Here is a 27525-nt window from a genome sequence, read left to right as displayed (position 1 = left end):
TGATAATAATAAATATTTATTTTTTCTCCATTTTTCATGAAGCAATCCATTATGCATTTTCTTACTATGTACTATATGTTCTATATAGACTATACTATATATATGTTAGTATATGTTATTTAAACATTGTCTAATTTCGCATGAATTGTCAAAATTGAAATTGGAAAGTAAATGAAAAAAATACTTTCTATTATTTATGCTATTTTTAGCAAGGATAAACAACATATAGTATATTCTTCGAATCTGAAGCATAGCCATACTTGTTTAAATTAAAAAATGATGGTTGGACAACGATACAATGTTTTATTTCAATATAGCTGACTACAGATGAATTCTGATCAAGTGGGTAAGTTCGAAGATCAGAAGTATCTGAACCTGATGAGGTAACTGAATAAACCCATCAATAAAACCTACTTAGCTTACTTCCTGTTTATATTATCATTAATATAGTAGAAGTTTTAATGAATATTGTTGAAATTGAGCTCAGAAGCAAGGAGCTATTGATATTTTCTATCGTCAGTAACTATTTTTGTTTATCATTTATTACTTAATATAATGATGCACATCATTTAGCAACGCTAGTTATATTTTTATATTAAAACCTTTAGTATGAAGTTGTCGTTGAGATAATTATTTTAATGATGAGATTTAATAAGATAACTATATACAAGAAGTACTACTGCAATCTTTATATATATATATATATATATATATATATATATATATATAATAAGTTGTATAATATATATATCTTTACATTATTGGGTGTGCTGAAACCCAAAAAGACTTCATTTTTTTCATAAGACGATTGGTTTTTTGATAATTTGCTATAATAACAAATATTAAGTGCGTAAGTATATTAAAATGAAAAAGAATAGAAAGAAAATATGATTTTATGTACAAAACATTAACCATACATTTTTTTTTGTCTAGTATATGTCTCCTAGCACACACTAAAACCTTTTCTTTTTCCCAGTAAGACTCCTATTTATACATTCTCGCTTGATGGCAGAATGTCTGAAGCGTCTGACATTAGTCCGATATCATTGAGACGCCCATGTTCCTTGATATCTCTCTAATATCCCGGTTTACTCACTCGCATCAATTTTTTTTGAAACTGGTTGAGGTGGGAATTTAGAAATTTTACTTTAGAAGCAATAGAGAACCTAAGGCTTGAAACACCTTTTGACGATTTGTTAAAAAATTCTTGTTGTCTTCTTTAAAAGCAATCCACCCTTTTTTTTGAGGATCCGTTATAGTCTCAATATATATATATATATATATATATATATATATAGTATAGAATAGAGTAAAATATATATAAAATAGAGTAAAACTAAAAAAAGTGAAAAATTTTAAAATACCTCTATATGTTTATTAAATATTAATTATCGTGTTAGTACAGTGAATAATTAGTGTATTTCCTTAACTTATTATGACGGAATTGATTATTGAACTTGACTCATTTAGAGTAGTAAGGTTTTGTCGCTTATTTATCACTTCAAGCGGTATAAAATCTGCGTTTAAAAGAGGTAGATTATTTCGAGGTTATATTAGAGGTTATTTGGATGTAGATAAGCATATTGGAAGTGATATAAGTAAATTTACAATCATTAGGTTAAGCGTTAGTTTATCATTTATATATTGTCTATAGCTATTTTCAACATATGTTATTGTCCATATGTACTTAGTATTTTAATGAATAAGTACCTTTAAAGTAAACTTTTAAAAAACAGCTAGAGTGGTGTCTCCTTGAGAATGAGAATAAACTATGACTCATCAAATATTGTTTTCTTCCAGTCCTTGTCCTTACAGATAAAATACTGAAATAGATTAAATTATGTAAACTAGTAATATAGGAAAATGTACTGGCTAATTGGAAGAAAATCACAATTATCAGTACATAATAAATTGCTATTATATAAGCAAATATTGAAACCTATATGGACATACGGAGTTCAATTAAGGGCAAAGAGTAACATAAATAAAATACAAATTTTTCACAATAAAGTCCTGAGAGGTATTGTGGGTGCACCAAACACTATAGGACTGATTATCTACATAGAGATCTTCAGATACCCACAATCAGTCAAGAAATCAAGAGAATTGCCAGAATGCATGAGGAAAGACTCCATTCTCACACGAATATTAAAATATTACAACTATTGGATAGCACCAGCACAGGACACAGGCTCAAAAGAATTAAACCACCTGATCTTGTGTAGTGTTGTGTAGTGAGGTGCATATATTAAAAAATTAAGCAGTGATATGTATAAACATTATTTTACCAGCGACTGAGATAGGGCCGATGGGTCCTCCTAGTTATTATCTGGATTTAAGTTATCATAAAGACAAATTGTAGGTTAGACGGAAACGATTAGTAACAATATAATAATTAAATAATAATAATAATAAATATAAACTAGTGCCGCTTCATAAATCCCTTCATTATAGACAATGGCATTATGCCCTACAAGAGAACACTTCGGTCTAATAAATTAAATATTAGAAAATACATTCCTTACCCCAAACTAAGAAAACGTCTTTCCCAAAAATGGAACTTCCATATATAGCGTTCTTTTATCTACAGCTTTGTATTGATTTTATTTGGCAAGGACGTTTTGTTTACTTATTATTTATTATTTATTTATCGAATTGCCATGACCTTGTATAGTTTTTCTTTTTGTTACCGTCTACATTTATTACTTCGATCTCCTATCGATCGTTTATGATGGTAGCAACGTTACTAATGAAGATACTCTTCGAGAAATTCTAAGAGGCTAAATGTAAGAAAAATCAACCATGTTCATTATAGACAATGATATTATGTCCTACAAGAGAACACTTCAGTCTAATAAATTAAATATTAGAAAATACATTCCTTGGAATTTCTAATGGAACTTCAACCGTATGTAGCGTTCTTTTATCTACAGCTTTGTATTGATTTTATTTGGCAATGACGTTTTGTTTACTTATTATTTATTATTTATTTATCGAATTGCCATGACCTTGTATAGTTTTTCTTTTTGTTACCGTCTACATTTATTACTTCGATCTCCTATCGATCGTCTATAATGGTAGTAACGTTACTAATGAAGATACTCTTCGAGAAATTCTAAGAGGCTAAATGTAAGAAAAATCAACCATGTTCATTATAGACAATGATATTATGTCCTACAAGAGAACACTTCAGTCTAATAAATTAAATATTAGAAAATACATTCCTTGGAATTTCTAATGGAACTTCAACCGTATGTAGCGTTCTTTTATCTACAGCTTTGTATTGATTTTATTTGGCAATGACGTTTTGTTTACTTATTATTTATTATTTATTTATCGAATTGCCATGACCTTGTATAGTTTTTCTTTTTGTTACCATCTACATTTATTACTTCGATCTCCTATCGATCGTTTATGATGGTAGCAACGTTACTAATGAAGATACTCTTCGAGAAATTCTAAGAGGCTAAATGTAAGAAAAATCAACCATGTTCATTATAGACAATGATATTATGTCCTACAAGAGAACACTTCAGTCTAATAAATTAAATATTAGAAAATACATTCCTTGGAATTTCTAATGGAACTTCAACCGTATGTAGCGTTCTTTTATCTACAGCTTTGTATTGATTTTATTTGGCAATGACGTTTTGTTTACTTATTATTTATTATTTATTTATCGAACTGCCATGACCTTGTATAGTTTTTCTTTTTGTTACCGTCTACATTTATTACTTCGATCTCCTATCGATCGTCTATAATGGTAGTAACGTTACTAATGAAGATACTCTTCGAGAAATTCTAAGAGGATAAATGTAAGAAAAATCAATTGAGATAATTGAGATTTATGGGTCTCATGTAGATTGCAGTGAACTCACGTCATCATGCCGTCAAATTTATTACTAAGTATAGTGCAGTTTGTAAATTCGCTTTAAGATTAGTAGTTTTCCATTTCATTTTATAGTAGTTAATAAGGCATACAAAGAGTGCTAAAAGGATTAGTGATGGATGTTTTGAATTGAAAAATGTTGTTTTAGCGCTTTGCTTGTGTTGATACATTTCAAATCACTGCTTAATGTTTTTGATTATTCTGATTAAAAATACCATAGCAAATAAATGGTCAGAGTCAGAAAGTGATTGCGTTTCTAATCATTTACTTCGAACTGGAGCGAGAAATGAGGCTCGTAAAATGCTTTAAGTATTGCTACTGTTAAATATTAAGTTATTGGGTGTTTAAAATAATTTTTAGCGTGTTGCAACTGCACTAAATGCAAATGTATGGACACTAAATATTGCACGGATAACCTTGAAATGTATATAAAAGTGAATAGCTTTTTTATATTGTGTTCTTAGTATAATCATAATTTAATACAATTATTTCAGGCAATATTGTTAATCTGGGAAGTTAACAAGAAGACCTGTCTTCTCAGGAAAACAGGCCAGGATCCAAAACTCAGGAATATGCAGTTCTTTGAAGGACAACTATTTAAAAATATAGTCACTTTTAGAGTTTTACGCCTTGCTCTATATCATTGTTCATTTAATCATATCCAGTTGATAAGGGGTGACAAATAATTATTATAAAGGATATGCTGGTTGAGAGAAATATACAATGAAGGACGGGTTGGTCATGGGGAAGGAAGCTTCATTTAGAATAATACCTTTGGATTGAATGAAATCAATCAGACACGGAGAATAAGACACAATTGGTGGATTGACTTGAACAATGATTCTGACATTAAAAGTGTCAGTGATTAAATTAAACTTTCCTGATGTAGGTTTATGCCGACAATTACTAAAATAGAGTAAGCAGACAACTAAATATGTGTATATAAAAATCAAATTATGTGTAAGATTAGTGCGTAATTGGTCAGAATATATATGAGCATTTTGTTGGAATATATGTGTGGAGAATGAATATTAACTCTTTTACAGATCGTACGAGTGAAGAAATCGGTAGTATATTGCAAGAAAAATGTATGGTCGTAGTAACAGATGAGAATAAGGGGACATATGTTCATATCAAAATGACTTGGCATGGAAAAGTGATATAGAAAAGCAGCAACGACGGAAACAAGATCTAAAATTAAGAAAATAAATATGTCCTCTAATAAAAGTAAAATATATCACGTGGATATAAAATTATTAATTAGGTTGATTAGACTTCTAAAGGATACCACCATATAAAAAATGCGCCTAGAACTTCACTTCATAGGTGGTGTGGAGAATAGTTTAATGTAAATATAATAAAACAACCTTAATATAATATTATGGTTGTATGATTAACTGTAATTTAAGTCCTTCAACAATATATACATTATATGTATTATACTACTAAAATAATATGCTTGATAACTTTATTTTTGTTCCATTGTTTTATTTATATTAGAATTGCTTACTTTCGAAAGCCAAAATAACGTCAAAGTCAAAGTTAATGCGACAACATCACGACGTTCCAACATAAATTTGTATGATTGAATTTACTTGTTATACATCATTGAATCAGATATTAAAGATCTATTATTAGTATATTATATATCAACGACTTCATGCGACATGATATTTATTAGTAAATATTTTTTAACGTTAATTGGCCAATACGAAATGGAACAAAATGCCTGGCTGCTCGTCCTCAACATAAACGTTCAGCTAAATCATTTTTATTTACTATTTTTTGTACGCGCATCAGTTTATAAAAATGACAAAGAATAATTTACGGGCGGCGGAAAAAAGGCGTTTATATGGCCCTATGATTATTTTGCAGAATTTACGGCTTATAATTTATCTCAAACAAAGTTTTTGTAATTAAAGCTTCCTATTAATTATGTTGTCGAAATGTAAAATGGCGAGCATCGGTTTTATTAGCCACGTAACGCAATTTTCGCGAAAATTCGCATAATTGTTTATGCTCAGTGAAATTTGTAATTGATGATTAATGACAGTTTAATTATTCGAGTATTTTCGGTCGAACTGTGTAACGGGAAAGAAAATTGATTTTTTTCTGGGTAGTATTTTAAAATGTATATGTTGGCGTGCATTACATGGATAACTTTTAACATATGTCTGCATACTTTATTGATTTTACTTGAATTTAATGGTTATTGCTAACGTCACTTTGTGTTACTACGAGGGTACGTCAAAAAGCAATCCATATACGTTATGTAATATGGTCCAGAATATTCGTCCATTTGTTTTTCTAACTACCTACGTGCTGAAGGAGTGAGACGGATATTGGTCTATTCTTACTCTCAGTGTCGCTTAATAGCGCCGTTCAGCTAGTCGCCTCCTCTTTTCTTGAATACATCAGTTTTCAAAGTAAATTAATAGTTTCTGTGATTACCGAGCAGATCATAAGGCTGTTTTCTTTTGAATTCATTTAGTTATCCGAAAACGAATTAATTATCCAGAAAAGAAGACGGGTTAATATTGGATTGACAATCGTTTCGTAGTCACGAGAAGAGTTTCTTGGTGTAGTTAAGTAGAGCTTGGGCAAAAGTATCGCAGTTGAAACTGTAAGGTCACAAAAAGTGGATTGAAGGTGCTCAACGACCGCTAGCCATAAACTGTTCCAAGTAGGACATTTTCAAGCTTTGAAAGACACCTCTAATCCGTGGATTCCTGCCACATGCATCACAGTTCAAGGTGCAAGGCCACCAAAGTCGGATTGTAGTTGCTGTGAATTAACCTAGTTTACTAAAATTTTAAAGAAAGCTTCCACACTAGAGTCACCAAATACGGATTGCAGCAGCTCAGTTCTTTATCCGTACACTATTGTAATCTGGAGTCACCAAAGCTGATGCTGTTGAGCGCTGCTACCATCGTTTAAATATAAATGTAATTTTTTCCGTTTACAATGCGAGAAAAGTATATTATTTTGCTACAACTACAATGTCAATTGATGGCAGGGATACTCCTGCAAGACCGTTTAAACAAATTAATAACCCTAATTAGGATTCCCTGGACATCATAATACAGGACGCAGTCGCGTGCAACGCACATATAACAGTTATTTTCAGTTTACTGTTAATTTTAGCAATCCCCTACCCGCTAATTAATTAAAAGCGAAAGAACTCCGAGCACGGTGTCGCCATTATGATGTCCATATACGATTTTATCAAAAGTCAGCCATCAACTATGCAGATTCCACGCATAATGGGGGTTGACTTTAATTTCCCGTCATCGAGGCTAAATTAGACGTTTGGATGTAACTCGTAATTGGACCGTACAGAAAATATGGTTTATAGGCAACTGATGTAGTTAACAGTTTGGAAGTTTGGTCCCTAATTAGTGCAGTAATATTCCTGTGGGATGCATGACGAAATACTATTCCCGAATATAATTAGTTTAATGGTAATATTATATATTATTTACTATCACTTTAGCACTTTCCTTATTAGTTTTTAGCTTTAATTATTACCATGAAGAATGGCTCTTTTTGGTGCTATAAAAATATGTAATCATCATTGTTGTAGAAATTTTGGTAAGGCAAATTTGGGAAATGTACTAATAGGGATATAAACATATAGGAGATATAAATGACAATTAGGATAACCTATGACTACATGTAGTTACTAACTGATTAAATTAATTCAGATTTAGCTAACACAGATGGTTCGAGATAAATAACCCACATTTGCTGAAGCTATATTTAAGAATTAAGACATTATTTATGATTTTATTAAGTCTTTTATCTTTATTAAGTGGTTATATATATATATATATATATATATATATATATATATATATATATATATATATATATATATATATATATATATATATATATATATATATATATATATATATATATATTCATTTAATATATAATGAGACAAAGTTACTATTTTTGTTTTTCAGATTTTGGCGACTACCTATGGTCATAATTTTGTTAAAATTAGTTTAGAAAAATAACGGATCTCCATGGAATTGAAAATGGATGGGAGTATATTCAGATATACTAGTCTTGAAATATATACCATTTGACAAAAAGACATGTGTTAGTAACACGTTAGTAATAATAATTGCGTCGTAGTAACTTCAAAAATTGATAGCGTGTATCGGGTGTTTTATTGCATAGACTATATATTCATATTTCTAGGAAATACTTCTCGATAGCTATTCTGTAATCTTCTCTACAAATTCTAGTTATTTATCAGCTTTCGATATGATGCTGAAGCTATATGATTAAGACGTCATAGCCTACTTAAATACTTCAATTTCAAGTAGCCTCTTCATACCTTTAAACAACTATTGCTAAAATGTACTAAACAAGTAATTCAATACAAATGCAAACATTGGAAGTTATCCTTAGAAGTTCGACAGTAAATGAAAGTTGGATAATCAATAATTTGAAATATAATTATTATAATCTAGGATAACATTGAAACCGAATTCTCCCAGTAGAGATTACCCAATTTAATATTAAGTTTATTAAGCTCTGAAACTCGAAACCTAAAAACTAGGTAAAAACTTGTTAATTAAGAAGTTAAAAGCAGGCAACTCGGGCCAGCGATCTCAAAAGATATTTCGGTATTGAATATTGGAATAAATTTACCCAAAGTTTTACGAAATTAATGGAAGTAATAAAATAAGTGCTCTCTGGGTCGAAATATCTTGTTTTAGGGCCAAATTTTCATTTACTTGTTGGTTTTATTAATAACTCAATTTCAAAAGCTAATATTGGAGTTTGATACCAAGTCAACCCCTTTTATTTGCTACTCGTTGATAGTAATGAGACATACAACAGGATTGAGGAAAAAACGTTCGAGATCATCGCTGAAATTCGGAAATCTTGTGACGATATTTCTAACTTGAAAATATTTAAATATTCTAGGTAGTATTTCAATAAATATTTGCTTTTAATCACTATAATCTAATAAATATAAGGCCTACTTTAATTTTAAAGTATTTGCAATAATGGTTTTACTCTGTATTAACAACGGGTACATTTTATCCTTCAGCCAACTTCATGTTAAAGCCTCACTGACAGGGTTCAGTATTTAGTATGAATTAATTTTATGTAAATGTGAACAAACGAGTTTTTCACTGTTTAGTATTTTATTGTTTTTGCCCAAATAGAATTACGACTCAGCTACTACCATGCGCCTTTGGTGGAAGCAAGTTCAGTTACCCTTTGGTAGTCTTACGCCCTGAACTTGTGCCAGGAATCCACGGATTGGGGCTTTGGTTCAAAGCGTGGATGTTTCCTAATTTTCAACGATATTTAAAATCTCTTTTAATAGGCATACTTTTTGGATTTTTTTTTCACTTGAAAGCTACTTATACAAAATATGCCTGATGATATCCTTTGCCAGTTCGTATAGTTTCAATAATCACAGAAAAATTTATTAGAGAGCCTAATCGACCCATATTATTGACATTTATCTCAGATTCTGTTAGTCGACTCTCTTAATAGGTGGCCTCTATTAATATTTTTTTGTAAAATAATAAATTAGATACTATTTGACGAAAAACCGTCAAAACATTTAAGATAAAATATCTTTCTTTTAAAGCAATTCCCCGCAAATCTGTATATATATGTTAACTTTTAATAATCAACGCGATGTGAGGAAGCGTATTATGCTGAAGAAAAAAAAACAAGAAAGCTCGTAATTCGTAGCGTCGTAATTCGAATTACTTTATACAAATATCTTACAACTTATTTGTTTATTTGGACTTATTTTGCAATATTTACATCTAGATGTTTTACCAAAAATATAAGTACTGGGTATGGTCTATAAAAAGTGAGTATGACTATTGAGGGATAGAGGATATAGCATTATTTTTATTTACAATATTTTAAACTGAGAATACATTTCCTAACAATTTTGAAATACCTCTCAAGCATTTTCATAAAAATATTTTCATTAGCGTTGGGAACTACTGACTGAAAACGACAGTCGTTATATTCGGTCCGACTGATTTTGTTACTATTTACTATCGACTGTTTCAGTCGTGTACTTTTAGCTACTATTTTTGGTTCTACCAGTTTCATTCGACTGATTTTTTACGTTCAGGCTCTGTCGTCCTAGCTGCAACCTTGACAAAAATGTTCCCCAATTTATGCTTAGATAGATTTATATGTAATATATATAGCTTTCTTACTTTTTTGGTAATTTGCTTGTAAATAACAATACATTGTGTATTAATATAAAAGCATTTTGGAACGATATTTTTCAAGATTGTTAATGTAATAGGGTAAAAAGATTAAAATTGTGAATGATAAATAGTAAAATATTTTGACTGGCAATTATAGGCAATTATAGGTAATATTTTGATTACTCTCTCGATTTTGTTAAAAAATATTTCCGTTCAATAATAAATAAAGTATTTACTTTAATTAAAAAAGCTCTAATAGTTATTGTGCGATCATTTTTAATTATGTCATGGATTAGTTTTTTTCTATGATTAGGTATATATAATTTTTATTTAGTGTTTAAGGTTATTGTATATCTTTAGTTTTTAGGTTTTGCTTAAGTTTTATTGTATTGCCTATATTTATTATAGTATATTATTTAAAAACAGCAATTAATACATTAAAATACGATAAAACATTTGTGGGGTATTATTCCATTCCATAGAAAAATTCCACTCCTCTTTACAGATCTGCAGAACATTCAGATATAAATGTAATACTACTTCAGTATTATCATATCATTATACTACTTCAGTATATCAAGTTAGTACGTGAATGAATATATACATCTCTGTCTCGCTTATACTACCGTTGGAAAATATAAGCACATATAAAAATAACTCCTTCAAGCAATTATCTCCGTCCTTTCCACTCTCACAATTTATACAAGAAAGAGTTCGTACATCTTCGTCTGATATCACGAATTGAAAAAAGAAACAGTCAAACCGTCGCTAATTTTTTTACTATCGACTGCTTCGATTGTTTTGCGACTGTCGACTGTTTCAACTGTTTTCAGTCGATACTTCTCAACGCTAATTTTTATATTTAATTTATTAAGCATAAATATAGAAATATCACTGTTTTATCTTTGCGAATGTAAATTTAAATGCTGATTAAAAATTGAAACATTGTCAGCGCGTTTGTTTTATCTGAATTACAACGGAGAGAACTTTTGATGCCCAATAAAGCCCGGCCATTTTTTATCGTCCTAGGTGATTTAAACAGTGCGATCTTCTCACTTTATCGCTGTTAAATTTACAACCTTTTGATGAAATCTTCCGCCCGCAAATAAATCTAAACCTTTACATGTTTTATTATTTTCCATGGTAATAAAGCTGGAGAATCGAGCCCCCGCGTCTCTCCCCAACACCAACAAAACTTGTACCCCAAAAGTTTTTATCTCGCGAATTGGATTGCCAGAATGGTCATCTTCCACCCGCCTCGAATTCATGAATCGCAGTTCAGCTCCGGCTAATGGCCGAAAGTTATCTTACGCTGTACAAGGGTTAACACACTGGGTCAGATACACAGAATTTTCCTTTCTCTTTCCATCGGCTCTTTCCGTCTCCGTTCCGGGGAATTTTGAGCAGCGGCTCTGTCTTAAATAGGTCAGCCGGAAACTATATCTTGTCAAAAGGAAACTCCACTTTTATCTCGCCGCTGAAAGTTCAACGTATCGTCTACTGGCAATATCTATTTCGGGGTCAACGTATACGAAACGATTGAGGGGACGTTGATAATATGCGGGGCGGGTTTTAACAGGGGGGTTGAAACTCTTTTAAGGTTAATTTATCGCCTGTTTGTGGAATTTTGTGTACGGAAAGAAGACCCGGATCATCGGGTTCCGATATCCAACTAGCCGCATTCTTACGCCATAATAGCCCAAAGTTCTCTGTCCATATACGAAAAAATTACATTCCGAATACTTTTTATATAATATATTCATGAATAGCAAATATGGGCTCATAAAATATCATCCTAACGTTTAAATTATGGAGGAGCCGAAAATATTTAGTATAACAAAGAGTAAAACGAGAGGTTTATTCATTAGTTCTTGTGTTAACATAACAATCTCTTTGGAGAGATATGTTTATTTTATAATATAATTGATTAATATTCCAAATGATGTCGTACATTTAAATGCTGTGACTGAACTACAATTACTTTTCGAGTCTACAAAAGAGATCTAGATAAAATATAGATAAGGCGATAGCGTTACCAGGACTACTAATGCCTATTGGTTGTGATAAGCATAATTTGTGTTCTTGTTAAAGTTGTTTGTGTGAGGAACAAAACACCTGTTGGGTTTTACTTAATTGTTTCTGGTGAAGCATATGGTTAATGGAACAACGGGTACAAAAATGGTTAGACAGAAGAAAGGAAAATAAAGAGAAAGACATATGCGTATGAGTTATTACAAGTTGTTAACATTTCATACTTTCTCTGTTAATATGGAGTAAATATTTTGTTTTGTTCTTTTTTACCTTATTGAATGCTACTCGTTTTATAAGACATTATAAATGTAAGACTCTTGTTTGTTGTTCATTGCTGTTTGTAGTTTTAATGCATGTTTTAGAGCTTCTTTTGTATCAGCCAGAGTTGAGCAAAATATATGATTTGCTCTAATTAATATTAATTGTTGTTGCAAGAAAATATTGATATTTTTTATTCCCTATATATGTAATATTCGTTACGTTTCTTATGAAACGATCAAGCATATTCATACACATTCCCGATTTATTATCTTGAACCTGAATGTTCTAAATAATGTATCTAAATAATTTATATTTAGAATCATGGCAATCGGATATTCAGACTATAATTGTCATCATTAATATTTCTAACCGAAGGCTAAGGCTTCCTGAATGTTGCGGTAACTTTAGTTTCAGTTATTACCGAACGCTCTCGAAGATTCATTGACATTAAATTTTTGTAAACCAACTATGAATGATATTTATTAGCCTGACTGATTATTGGTCGGTAACATTTCAAATAAATTATATATAAATAATATTTCATTTAAAATTTTGCAGACACATAATTTATAACGTAATAAAATTTCTGGATCGAATTATGCCGTTGTTTTGTTATTTCCTTGATTGTTGTTGCCAGTTATAAAATCATAATTATATCGGTAATAATTTATTTAAATTCCCTCGCAAATAAAGCCTACAATTATATACACATAGTAAAGCAATTTTCGGTTCTTTTCATCGGGCGAATTTAATTAATGTGAAATTTGTTTAATTATATTTATTAGTAACAAAATTTCGTGCTAGAATAAATATTCGAATCGTTACATTTATGGGAGAATTTTAAGGGCGGGAATATGTCGAATAACGATGTAATGGTTCAATTACTTGTATAATGATTAATTAGCTGTCTAGCAAATTATGTATTTCATGCTTCATATATTTATTAATGTATAGTTGATATAAATATTAAATAATCAAAATTATTTTTACTGTATCAGTTTTTTTTTCGTATATTTGACTAAAAGTTTCCTTAGCGAATTACCATTGATACATAACTTTTCTAGAAGAAACATGTTGAAAAGAAAAGGAAAGGACTAGAGTAAAAATATAGAAAAATGTATTAGTTAAATGGAAATATATCACAATTATCAGTACATAAAATTACTATTTTTCAAGCAAGTATTAAAACCTATATGGACTGCAAGAACCAATGTTAATATAGTACACGTTTTCCAAAACAAAATCCTATGAAGCATAGTAAGTGCGTCTAGAGGCTGTGGAACTGATTACTTACACCGATACCTTCAAATACCAACTCTTAGTCAGGAAATCAAGAAAATCACAAGGAGACATAAGACTTTTGGGTAACACAAGAATATAACATTTAAAAGAAATAACCAATTTGATCTTATGTAGTGTAGTGTAGTGAGGTGCATTAAAGGAAAACTAGTAGGGTTAATACATAAATATCATTACAATAGAGACTATGTTAGGAACAATGGAGGAGCCTTGATATATATCTAGATAGCTATTGTAAAAACAAATACGAATGGTAAACATAGGTTAGTCAGCAACAAATAGTAACAATGTAATAAGCAATTGAAAGAAAATGTAACGTGAATTTTATTTTTTAGAAATATATTTCCAGGACCGAACACTGAGCAAATCTTAATTAATAATCAGAATGTCGTGAAGTCCAACAACAAATTGAGTAGGCGGGTAATATGTGAAAAAAAAATATCGTAAACAAAATTATGAACAAATACATAATCATGGCTTCTTAGCCAAACATGACTTTATCATTATGGCTATTTAGAAGGCCGTGGTGAACTATTTGAGTCGCCTGCTACATTCCCAACGGACCCTGTAATATCGTAAATTAGGTGGTCAATTTAATTAATTTAGTTTCCGTATAATGAATAAGCGTAAATCGAAACAAAAATGGGAAAATAGTATTTGTTTGAAGACGTAGATGTTTAACGTTTAGATATATGAATTGAAAATTATTTTATATATACCGAGTGTTGCAGAAACATGAAGCACGCTTTAGATTAACGCGGGTGAATAGTAATTTGTAGTTTAGACAAATATGATCATGCTGTTCTATAAATAACTAGTAAATATTTAACGGATAACGTTACGAACTTTATTAGGAGAATAAAAAAAGGATAAACTTCTAAAATCTGCACATGAAAGACAAGTGTGACCTTGCCATGTTGGAAACCAATTGATGATATTTGTTTAGGCACTTAGAAATGATAAAATCATCTTAAATATAATTATTTTGGTAATATTTTGAGCTGTTCTGGACGTATCCATCGTGATATCGTTGTTCATTGATATATAATATAATATAAAAATATAATAAACTTGAAATAAAATTTTAAATGTACATCAAAAGTTAAATTTAAAAATAAATCATAAAAGGCATGGTTTATTTTAAATATGATTAAATCAAATTAGTAATAATTAAATTTAATATAGATAAAATAACATGAAAGATGTTAACATAATTTGATATGATTTTATAGCTGTTTCATATTGTTGAATATTCCTAAAATGGTTAAAATCCATAACATTATAGAGATAATTTAACGTATTTAAAAAAACAATATATTTCTCCTTTTAGCAACTAGAGGTTTATCTGGACTGAAACTGTAGTTTAACGTAGGCTCCGAACCACGGTACTCAGCATTAAACCTACCGACTGGCGAGTGACCAACTTAAGAAATCATCCCACAAGACATCCGTTACTGGCGTGATTGGGATCATTTTCCTTATCGGATTTTACACTCTTGCCTAGGACAATCACAAATTTTTAAACCATCACAAACATACATTTACGATCATGCCCCAGTAAGACTCCAACCCGCGGTTATCGCAACAGTAGAAGAACCGTCCTATCGCTTTTACCACTGCGCCACCAAACCGGCTTAATGTAATTTGATATCCCCGATAACTGATAGTGGATGACTATCATGAATAAAATATATTAAATTATAAAAGAGTATTTTATTGATTTATGATCTTGCAAGCTAGTTTTGTGTCCATTTGACGAATCATCAGGGGTTGTTTGTTCGTATTATAGACACGAAAAAAAAACAATATTCATCCTTATGTAAATTTCATTGAAAGTATTCCATTTCCAGTATCTATTAAAGGGATTGGTTCGAAATTAATTAATTAAATTGAAACCCTTCCTCTCACGCCATCGCATATTGCTACGCATTGTTTTTGTACATGTTATATTGGCTGTGGGCATGAAATATTCAACGAATAGTATCGAAATTAGATAGAAAAAATATTTTAAAGGCCCGTTAATCACGACTGCATTGCATCACTTCCTATCCGCCATTAAAACTCGATATGGGTGGCAAAAAATGACGAAAGCTCATCGGAATTTCGACGAAATATTTGGGATTTAATATATTTCCATACTAATTGTTGGAATATATTTATTAAACATTATTTATTTATTTTTTTAGAATTTAAAATTAGTTCAGTTTAAAATGGATACATTTATGGGTTTTTTATTTTAAACTAAATTATTAATAGTGTATAATATAATAAATTGGATAATTAAAATATAAATATTATGAAGCTGTTGCTTATTATGAGGAAACTAGCAAACCTAAATAAATTCCATACTACCTATTCTGTAGCAAATTACACTTCGGTTGTAAAGTATCCGGTCTTTATTAACAATATCTTTAATAAAAAATGTGTCATTTAAAAATATGTTAATCCTCAGAAACACTAAACGTTTTTATTTTAGTTGTCATTATGACATCATATTTGAAATAATCAACAAACAAAATTGTAATACATCTTAAATAATATTTGACGTAATTTAACAAAATATATCACGTAAATATAAATATATTTATGCAATATCGGATGTGCTATTGATAAAACGTTGCTTTTACTGATAACGAGTTATATCAACAGTGTAATTACAAAACTGATAATAGGCCGTTGTTGATCAATAATGGACCAGCGTGTTTATTAGAGCTTTAAGTGTATTTACATATATATCGATCGATGAAACTATCCGTTGTCTAACCATTCTAATTAGAATATTCTTGTTATCTCAACGAGCATATTTTGCTTGGCTTTTTTTTATACATTCATAATACCCTGTTAATAGATTTTATGAAACATGCACTTGCAGTGATATTAATAAAATTACTTTTGCTGTATTCATTTGTTTTGAAATTTGTTCGTATGTTAATTAAATAGCACTTCGGATGAGGAGATTATTGTTGAAGCTAAACCGCAGCCAGAAGTAGTGTTAAAACGAAACAATTAATATATTTCACGTACTAGAATACCTACAGATAAACAGTTGTTGAATTTGTCACTAAAGTTTGTCTACCAGTTTGATATAAAACACAATATTGGATATTCAACATAGGTCTAGAGATCGTAGAATAGTTAGAGTTAAAGAAGCGATGTCAGACAAAAACTAAAGCTAGAAATAGAAACGTACGATGGAGGGACTTCCTTTAGCATCTCTATCAGTAATTGACATAGAGAACCTATTTGTTGACGTATCAAGAATGGACGAATTGTGAATGATAATAAAACCATTAAAGTGTGGTGAGACCGTTGATGTCACTTGCTGGCTAGAAAATATTGTTTCAGCTGCTACCGAAAAAAAGCATAATGAAAGTTCGCACTGCTTTCGTCTATATACCCGGTAATCACTGCATTTCTAATAATGATTATGCAATGAGCAATATTAACTGTTTCCCACTTTCGGTAACAGTCAATGAAGGATCTGCTTCCATGAATTGTAAGATGCGACTGGAAATGTGCCTGATATAATATATAATTATATTAAACAGAGCGGGGAAAATATTGATGATGCTCAATGGTCTTAATCCCAACTGGATCGAAGTCGCAAGGAATATAGATTTTAACATTAAATGTTTTGAGGCAACAGGTCTAATAACATTACGATTCCCTAACATTTGTTTTAATATGTAAGTATCAAGGATAATAACTTAAAATCGCTATTATATAATTAACCAACACGAGCCGAATCATTATTTAATGTGAATAAAAATTCAGAGCCTATGCTCCGTTTTTTATCCCGTTCGAAAACCAATCGATATGTTTTATTCATCGGTGTGCGTTCATCGCCGTGTCGTTAAAAAATGTGCCATCGACTGTTACACTAAAACCATATTTTATAAATTCCTTAAAAATTCTGAGTGCGGCGCCTGGGAATTAACACGTCGTCAAAATGAATATTAAAGACCTTTTAAAATGCCGCCCTTTTGGTTTACGAAAATATCTTAATTTTCGGGATTATTTTAAATGGAGTTTTTTTTTGGCCAAATTTTGACCCCGGTTATTAAAACGTCTCTCAGCTTTATTTCTAATTGCGGAGATTTGGCGAATAATGGCGAGGAAAATACCGGGTGCCGGTGAGACGGTGAGGTTTTGATGGCGATTTGGTGAAATTAAAATAAACGGCTCCAATGCTATATATTTATGTTGTATTCGGTGTCGTATTTGATATTCAAGGAGTATAGTTGGTTTAAATGATGGTTTGTCATAAATTTTATGCCAATTAAAGTATGAACCACTGTTAGAGCTTAAATAATGTTATTAAATAGTTTTCACAGATCTTTCAGAAAATTTGTTTTATATAAAAACACACATACTTTGTTTGAAAATGCCGAAAACAATGCATGGTCAGGGTCATAAACTGATTGCGTCTTAATAAGTTATATCGAAAAAGAACGAGATGTGGAGGCCTCTTTTGCCCATAAATTCCGTTAGAGAGGTAAATATTGATGATATTAAATATTATAAGTTGCTGCAAGAAAACCCGTCTACATACGAAGTGACCATCTTGATATTGGCTCCATTCGAGTTCAAATATACGAAATGTATAAAAACAGTGAGTACACATACTATTTTATCGATATAAACATAATTCAATGAAATTATATCAGAGAAAATTGTTAGTCTGGCAAGTATACATAAAAGAGTTAGGGATATGCAGTTTTTTGACGGACGTAAGATATTGCTTCATACACTTTTACTGAGCATGGGATTTAAGTGGTGTAAAGATAATCCTTGAAGAGGTCTAATGGAACTTCCAAACTGAACTATTTCAAGTTGTTATTAGGTAAATATAAATGAAATTTTTCAATGAGTTTTTTGCAATTTACTTTATTTAGAAATAAGCGCGAAAAAAGATATATAGTAGATCAGATGGCTGAACAATATGGTAACATAGTAATATGCCCTCCTCCCTATCACTGTATATTCAATTCAATCGAGTCGAGATGGTGGGTAGCAAAGAATTATAACAATAGACACGCTAGTCGAGAAGAATATTCCATCAAGAGCTGTATGGATATGTGGAGGGAAGCATTGTCGACTATAACACATTCTGTTCGGATGAACTCGATAAGACATACAGAAGAAGAAATTGATAAATGATGGAATAGAGAATATGTTTTAGACAGGTTGGAAATAAATAGTTCAGTGATTGAATTGGACGATGACTCGGAATGTGACAGTGACTAAAGGAAACTTTCAGAATACGTGATAATGCTGTGCAATGCTGAAAATTCCTGAGACAAAGTAATGAGGGTGGAAACTACTAAACGAATGCACCTAATTAATAGAGTATAATTTCAGAAAATAGTATTTTAGGGTATGAAATATTTGTGTGCATGATATGATATGAAGTGTTTTGTAGATATGATAAATGCAGAATTCAATGATTAATTTTATCAAGAATGGTTGACACATGTGGTAGCAGAAGAAATAAAAATACACTGATACCAAGATGACTTGACAAGTAAACACACCATAGAAGGAAACTAAGCTAAACGAAGAACTAAACTTAACTAGGTGGATTAGGCCTCCAGGGGTGATAATACTAGGTCCACTACCTCATGGGTGGTGTGGAAAACAGTTCATTGTAGATATAATAAAACAACTCTAGCGTACAAGCTATTGTACCTCTGTTCTTAATTGTAGTTTCAGGTCCTTCGATAATATAAGCATTAGATGTACTATAATGTTAATATAAATAAATTTAGATGGCCATGTACAAAATAACTTTGAATAGACTATATATACTGTCCATTACTTTCTATGATTTTGTTTCATTTCTTAGGTAAGAACAATAACGACTGTAACAATATAATATATAATATAGAACTTTTACTTGTGTACTTAAGACAATTAAAACTAATGCTTCCACAAATAATCTAACCATTACCTTTCGTCTTTTTCGCACTCTCACTTTTCAAAGTCAAGAGAAACAATTTGTGCATCTTTGTTTTACTTAGGCTACCGTCGAAAAAGAAAGAAAAGCAGCTTTAAGTAATGATGATATTAATTAATGATTGAGTTTAGATCTTACTATTTTAAATCAATAACAATCTTAACAATCCGAATGTTTCGAATATTACATCACTATGGAATGTTCGGATAATTTACATTCAATTGTTTCCATAACGACAGAAAGTTATTATTTATTTTTTACGGATTTCTCAGAAATATTTCCTATAAAAATGGGTTACAACCGATTCAACTTTAGAAATATTGTCCATTGTATTCTGTGATTTGGTACCTTCTTTCAAGTAATTTTAAAATGTAATCACCGAAGAAACTCTCAAACTTCGAGGACATTAAATCATCAAAATGTAAGATGTGGTATATATCAAAGGAAATACGAATTAAAATCAATCAAAAATGCTTGAAACACAAACCTTGTTATTTTGTAACTATATTTCGTTAGTATGCATTGTTCAAAGTACAAAGTATACAACGCTTTTTTTCAATTATTCATTTGCTAAGAAAATGTAAGAGACTATGCCAAGAAAAGTGATTTAAAATTGAAATATATTCATTTATTAGAGAATGTAAACGCAGTATCAATTCCAAAGTTACCCAATAAGTTAAAACGTTAACTAATTAGCATATTTATACTTTATTGAGATCAATATTAACTGTGAAATTCACAAAATGTCTTATTTATGAATGAATATCAGCCAGAGGAAGACATTAATGCTATTAAAGATTTTGGATTCCGTAAATATTATATATTAATTAAAAGTTTCATTGTCATTTTAACTACCAGCTATGAGATATATGTATATTTGCATACATTAACCTGCATCTTGCTGGGTGATATAAATTCAGACATTCAGGTCAGGTATTTGATTCGATTTATGATGCGAGGTCTACAATACTGAATTTTTTATGGAGTGGCCAAATATGGTAAATTCAATCAATTTCTGATTCTTCTCCGCCATTCGTTCTCTATAGATACGTGGTATCTTTCATAAAAACTGCATTGTTTGATATTGGCAAGGTTATTTCCAATATATTGTGGTTAATGATTATTTCTGTATAAAAACGCAATGTGTAGATATGGAGTACAAAAAGTATAATAGTGATGAGATTTTAATAATAATAGTACACATATATAATAGTGGAGTTCAAATTTTATATTTACAGATTTTTTAACATTGTCAATTATATGCAATATAAGGGTTATGGGACCTAAAATAAATTCTAGATCATATTCTCCTTAGATATCACCCAGGGTACCTTATCTGACCAATCTTAAGTTAAACTGTTCGTCTTCATAAATCTTCCCATTTTTGTTTCTTGTCAAATTTATCTTGTATTTCAAAAATTTTGTACCTATTCCTATTTACCTTTAATCTGATCAATTTAGTAACATTAATGTAAGGTATTTGCTACTATAAATATAATTCAGGTTCTTTCATATATATATGAAACTAAATACATTTTGTGGGTTATTTTTTTGCAAAGGCAAACCTTTCTCATACCGCAGCAGAAACGTTGAGCCAGAATAACAAATCTTGAGTAATTTGTGAGCTATGGGAAGGCTCTATGAGTGTCACGTTTGGATACAACAAAATAACATATCAAACTGCGAAAAACACTGCATAAAGACGTGGTAACTGGGTTCATTAGTTGCATACTTTCGCTATATAAACAGTAATTTTTGCATAGTGAGGTCGTTTTCAAAGGTAAGAAGAATATTTGCAACAAATCCATTCATACTAATAATTTTTTTTGGATTTCTACTCGTTATTACCCATAATAATATGTAATGAGGTTATTTTTAAATTAAAATAATAGTATACAAAAATTGTATTTAAACTATAGTATTACGAATATCGCGAAAATGCGAAATATAAATGTAAACATCTGCGAGAAAACAACATAACCTAATTGTTAAGTTTGGTTGGAAAGTCTGACATATGACGACCTAAAAATTTCAAAGACAATACGTTTCAAGACTTATTGGGTGAAAACCTAGATCAAACTATTAAAGAACCTGCGGAAAGCTTAGCAATTAATGAATCATCTGTATCCTGACATGTAAATGCATTCTGAAATATCCAAAAAATAGGAAAATATTTATCACACGAATTGACTGATAAAGGTCATATGAACCCAGTTCAGATTTCCAGGAAGAACGTGTTTGTTTCATACCTGAGAACGTGCATTTTCTTTTCTTATTTAATCATAAGAAACAAGTCATCATTTGCTGGTAGTAACCTAAACTCAAAAATAGTTGGCAAAATCGTTAAATGTGGCCCAAGAAACGATAAACGACCTATTACGAGCATTGGGGATAATCCAAAAGATGGGAAGATGGCAAATGGAAAATCGAAAAATTGTCTGTGAATTCCAATAGTGACGGGCGATTAAATAAGGTTTTATTTTGAAAACCCTAAGCACAAAAAATTATTATTAACACCTGGCGAAACCAGCCGATCGACTTCTAAGCCAAATCGTTTTGGTCACAAGACAATGGTCTGTGCTTAGTTGTGCCAGAGTGGTATAGTATATTTGGAACTACTGAAACCCAGTGAAAGTGTTAATAGTGATCGCTACCGATAACAAATGTTCAAATCGAGCCAATTATTAACCGAAAATGGCCCAGAATGACCTATAAGACACGGTAGAGTGATTTTACAGCATGATAACGGGCCATCTGATAAAGCAAAACTGGCTAAGCAATTGGATGGGACATACTATCACAACCGTCCTACTGTTCAGACCTTGGCCCGCCCGACTATAAACTTTTCGGACCAATGGGACACGCGCTTGAAGAGCAGAAGTTCGCGAATGTCCAAGAAATTAGAAAATGGCTAGATGAGTGATTTTGCTCAGAGGACAAACATTTTTTTGTGATGGCATCCATCAATTGCTTTAAAGATATACAAGATGTAATTAAATGGTCAATACCTTGAATAAATGTATTTTCCATTTTCTTGAAAATTATGTTGTTTTTTTAAAGAAAAATTGATAAAAACGTTCCGATACACCTGGTGTAAATAATGGTATCAATAATGGTATAAAGTTACAGATGAGAGATATTTTGCTTAATCTATTCTATGAATGTTTTTCAATAAATGCCTAAATAAAGTGCAAACTTGATTATAATACACGCAGGAATCTAATATTTTAATTAAACACTGATAATTTTACATTTATTGTACTTTAAATCAATATATTACATCAAATATTGCTAGAAACTATCGGAAATGATAATCCGGTACATATAGTCAGAAAACTGGTGTAACGTTATGATGAATGATGATGATGAATCATGATTATAATACAAGAATCTAACTAAACTAATCTAATTTCAATAAACAGTGATAATATTACTTTTATTTTATTTTAAAATCAATATAAGTAAACTATTTTTAACAAAAAAATTGAACCGAATTCAATAAAATAAATAAGGAACTCACTAAAAGTAAAAAATTATCGAATTAGATTTTTAACACAAAAAAACGTTTTAAAACAAAATATGTACATAATAATAGTTGTAATAACTAAATAAAAATAAACAAAACCTTATTTAACCTATCTACTGCATGTATTTTATATTGTACTATATATACACAATTTAGCTTAATACCTACCTAAACTTATTTATCTATTTACAATATTATTTTAGCTACTACCAAGTGTGTAAATGTCACAAAATTATATTATTATTTTTGTATTTTTTTAAATTATAGTCACTTCAACACTGTTGTGTTATTTGGTGACTCAAACGTATATTTACTTTATTAGCACTGTGATATATATTATTAAGTATGTCTAGTTGACAAAATCAAAACAGAATAAACATGTATCAAACACATACACGATACAAATAAAAACTGTATAAATAAAACAATAATCATTCAATATATAAAACGAGATAAAACATAAATAAATATTATACATTTAAAATATATCAATAAATAGATATTATATAAAAATAAATACATAAATGGATTGGAAATTAACTTGACAACACATATAAAATAATATCACTATAAAAAATTATAATTCATCACTACATAGTATAAAACAAAGTCGCCTTTTCTGTCCCTATATCTCTATGTGCGCTTAAATCTTTAAAACTACGCAACGGATTTTGATACGGTTTATGATGTTTTCAATAGATAGAGTGATTCAAGAGGAAGGTTTATATGTATAATACATGCATAATATACTAAGCAACATTGCTAATTTTAGAGGTTTCTAACGTGATGTCGTAAATTAACCTATTTTTTTAGGCTTATTTAGCAATTAGCAAAAACGCTGCCTATGACGTAGGGTTCTACGAGTTAGATCAAATTAATGTACTACAGTATTGTACACCATAAAAAGGTCTACAAAAAAGTCCGCGATGGTATATGTTTATCTTTTAGGGATAACCCACATTAACCATTTTTATTGTTTACTTTTTACGTGAGAAAATGGCTTATTTACGAAGCTATTTTAAGCAATACGGCATTAATCCTTATCGAATTAAGTACCTTAAATACAGTGTGCAATTAATATAGATCAATATGGTTCCTTACAGCATGTAAATTAAACAAATATTTTCGGAGATATTACAAATTTAAAATTTGCCTTTAAAAATGTGTAATGTAATAAAAATTGTATGAATTTAGATATTCCAAAGATAGCAGGAAATCTTCATAGTAAGTGTAGGGGAAGAGGAATTGTTTTACTCCAAATTTAATGCGTGCAGGCCAAGGGCAGTAATGAATGAACCAAAAATACTGGATCGATTTTAATCATGTTTTCATTGAGTGACATAGGCATATATATTTTATGCCCGTGTAAAGTCGGAGCGGGCCGCTATGTTTTTATATACAACGTTCATATTTTTTCTGTAGTGTATTTAATTTAGTATCAGCATTGCACCCGTGCGAACCCGGGGCGGGTCGCTAGTAATACATAATATATTAATATATTGAAACCAAAGCAGTAGATAAGATATAACATAAAGGTTATAAATATAAAATAGTTTGGTTTTTGGAAAAGATAAGAAATTACATAGAATACTGTAAATGAATTTCATGTAAATAATGAAATATTTTATCGATGTGATTTGGAGTGAAAAGAGATTTCAGATTTCTAGGTATATTACGTCTAATTCGAATAGACCTTAGAGCCTCATATGATTGTAAAACATATCGGACTGTTTTTAATAGTCCACATTAATCACACAACGGAGGTACATCGCCAGTCATAAGATATGAATGTGAGAACTAACAATGCCCGATCATTAGCCTATTTAACAGGACCTACTTATACCTATTAGTAGATAATGTCATAGAAGAAAAAAAAATCTTGCTTAATAAACCGCAATTTATTATCGCCCTCCAGTAAATCCCACCCCAATTGAACAAGACTATCGATTTTATTGGTAATAATGGGATATAAAACACATAAAATAATATCAGTATAATCGCTAGAGTATTAATATCGCTAGAAAATATCGGTAATGATTTTCCGGTACACCTGGTATAATCAGAAAGATGGGATAACCTTATGATGAATAAATACCTAAATTAAGTGGAAACATGATTATAATACACGCAAGAATCTAACATTTTAACTAAATAGTGGTAGCTTCGCTTTTATATTATTTTAAAACCAACATACAAACAAAACAAATGATTCGGTAATTATATTTTCAAATGGTATTGCACTCGCCAGTTGCGTGCATAAACAGAAGCCATCGGAGTTGTATTATATTGTGTCATTCGGAATGATAAGTGTAGCGCGCGTACGAATATTTGAATAAAACATTTTCGCCGTCCAAAACAAAAATCCGTCTCGCATCCATGACAGCGTACCTGTTTGACAGTCTGCGAAAGCTTTTATTTCGATATTTATTCGAAATCGAATCGGCATTACACCCCCTTTCCATCATTCGGAAAGGAGATATTAATTTCACACATACTTCGTCGAGATATAAAATTTTATTGTATCGAAAATGCTTTTAGCATTGTTGCTGGATATATCGACATTAAAAAGGGGCCTTATTCCAATCTGATTCCAATACTCTGTACTTCCGAACGGTAGGTACGTATTATGTATACGCTTATTTTATTTGCATATATAAGATTCAGACAAACGTAATAGTATCTTCGGCGGATCCGGTTTGGAATAAAGGGAGTTTTCGCGTTGCCGTCTACGTATAGAAAACACCCGATATGGGTCTCGTATTAATATTCATAACGTGTAATTCAATTTTATATCAATATATCTATGTGGTGAGATGTTTTGCTATCCCAGAAAATAGGACACCACATATTCTTATTAATGGGCGTAAAAATAAGTCGCTTCAATAATAGAAGATATCATCAGATTAAACAAATAAAATTGGGAAAAATTTTAAAATTGTAAATCCTCTGAAATATAACTTTCAAATGCTTGAGTTTTTATTTGCTTCCTTCGTCTACAGAAGTTCTAGTGCAAAGCCAATAATATAGAAAAACTCGGAAATGAAGAGTTAAATTAGCGTTGGGAACTATCGACCGACAACAACTATCGACTGTTGACTAATTTTTCTCTCCTGCATAAGATAAACCATAGAAAATAATAAACCATATTGTCTTCCTTTTCTAAGTCAAAGCAACAAAAAAATCTAAAATATCCTTTAGATCTTGTGTTACATCAATAATTCTATAGTAATAATAATTAAATTGTTGTGTTATTCTTGGTGGTTCAACATACATTGATTTTAAAATATGGAAGAATGGGGGTAAATGTAGAATGTAAGGTTATATTTTTAAAAGTTATAAAATCCAAACAGCATCAACTTTATTTATAGTGGGAATGTTAGCTGCAAAACTTATAACACGCCATTTTCAAACACATCGAATAGGTATCAACATATGCCAAAATTTAATGATAACAAGATCAGAGAAGAAAATGATTTTTGTTATATTGGAAGTAGTCAATTTATTAATGAGGTTTGTCCATCAAGAATAGTAACAAAAATTGTAGTAACTGAAAATAATTAGACATTTATTTTAAACATAATATATTTTAGTAATGATTTACATTTTATTTTATAGGTAAGATGTAGCTAGAATTTGTTGAGAGTGAAAATCGAAGAATGTGAAATTCAGAGAAGAAAAAATTTGCAAAAAAATAATTAAATTTGCTAACAAAAGTAGACCTCGATCAAATAAACGGAATATAAAACTATTAACGACACCCTAATGATCTAATGACAAGGAAGATACAATGCATTATTATATAAGAGTGTAAGTAAATAAATTATTGTTTTGTAAAAATAATTATGTATTCCATTCAGTTTAAAAGTACTATAATCCATTCATTTTAGGCTAGTAAATGTACAATGTGTCAATCGAAAGCTCAAGGTAGTCAATTCATTAATGGGGTTTGTGGATCAAGAATAGTGGCGATCATATTTGGAAATATTTTAGGCGAATTTCATTTCTTTCATATATAGTGGTGGCTTTTCGTTTTCGTTTGATCTAAATGATTTTCCTCTTTTTATGGTAATGTTTATTTATATGGTTCTTGGAGTTGTTGTTGATTGTTCAAATATGAAAATTAATTGAAATATGATGTTTTTATAAAAAATAGAAAGCCAGAAATTATTTTTATTATTTAATTTTATACAATAATTTTATTTAATACAAATGTGTCATTTCAAAGAATTTTCAATATTTATTTCCCTTCTTATTTATAATTTCAACATTATATCTATTATTTATAAAATTTGTGTATATTTATTTATAAAAAATAATGATGATGTGTAAAATGCTGTTTAAATAAAAATGGAAT

The 27525-nt window shown here is 30.2% G+C and overlaps 1 protein-coding gene and 1 long non-coding RNA gene across 6 annotated transcripts in view; one reads left to right on the top strand and one right to left on the bottom strand.

Annotated features, from left to right (window-relative positions):
* The window catches only part of bru3 (CUGBP Elav-like family member bruno 3), a 251690-nt gene that overhangs the window by 199800 nt on the left and 24365 nt on the right, over nucleotides 1–27525 (bottom strand). The window lies entirely within an intron of this gene.
* LOC143190671 (uncharacterized) lies at nucleotides 25517–27408 on the top strand. Its single transcript, XR_013004306.1, has 2 exons — nucleotides 25517–26978; nucleotides 27059–27408. It is a non-coding gene; the product is annotated as an uncharacterized LOC143190671 (long non-coding RNA).

This window comes from Rhynchophorus ferrugineus, unplaced genomic scaffold, assembly GCF_030347505.1.
Source record: "Rhynchophorus ferrugineus isolate W39M unplaced genomic scaffold, kcgeb_rfMv2 rfM2, whole genome shotgun sequence".
Lineage (NCBI taxonomy): Eukaryota > Metazoa > Arthropoda > Insecta > Coleoptera > Curculionidae > Rhynchophorus > Rhynchophorus ferrugineus.
Note: the sequence above shows the minus strand (reverse complement) of the source record. Positions and strands in the feature narration are given on the sequence as shown.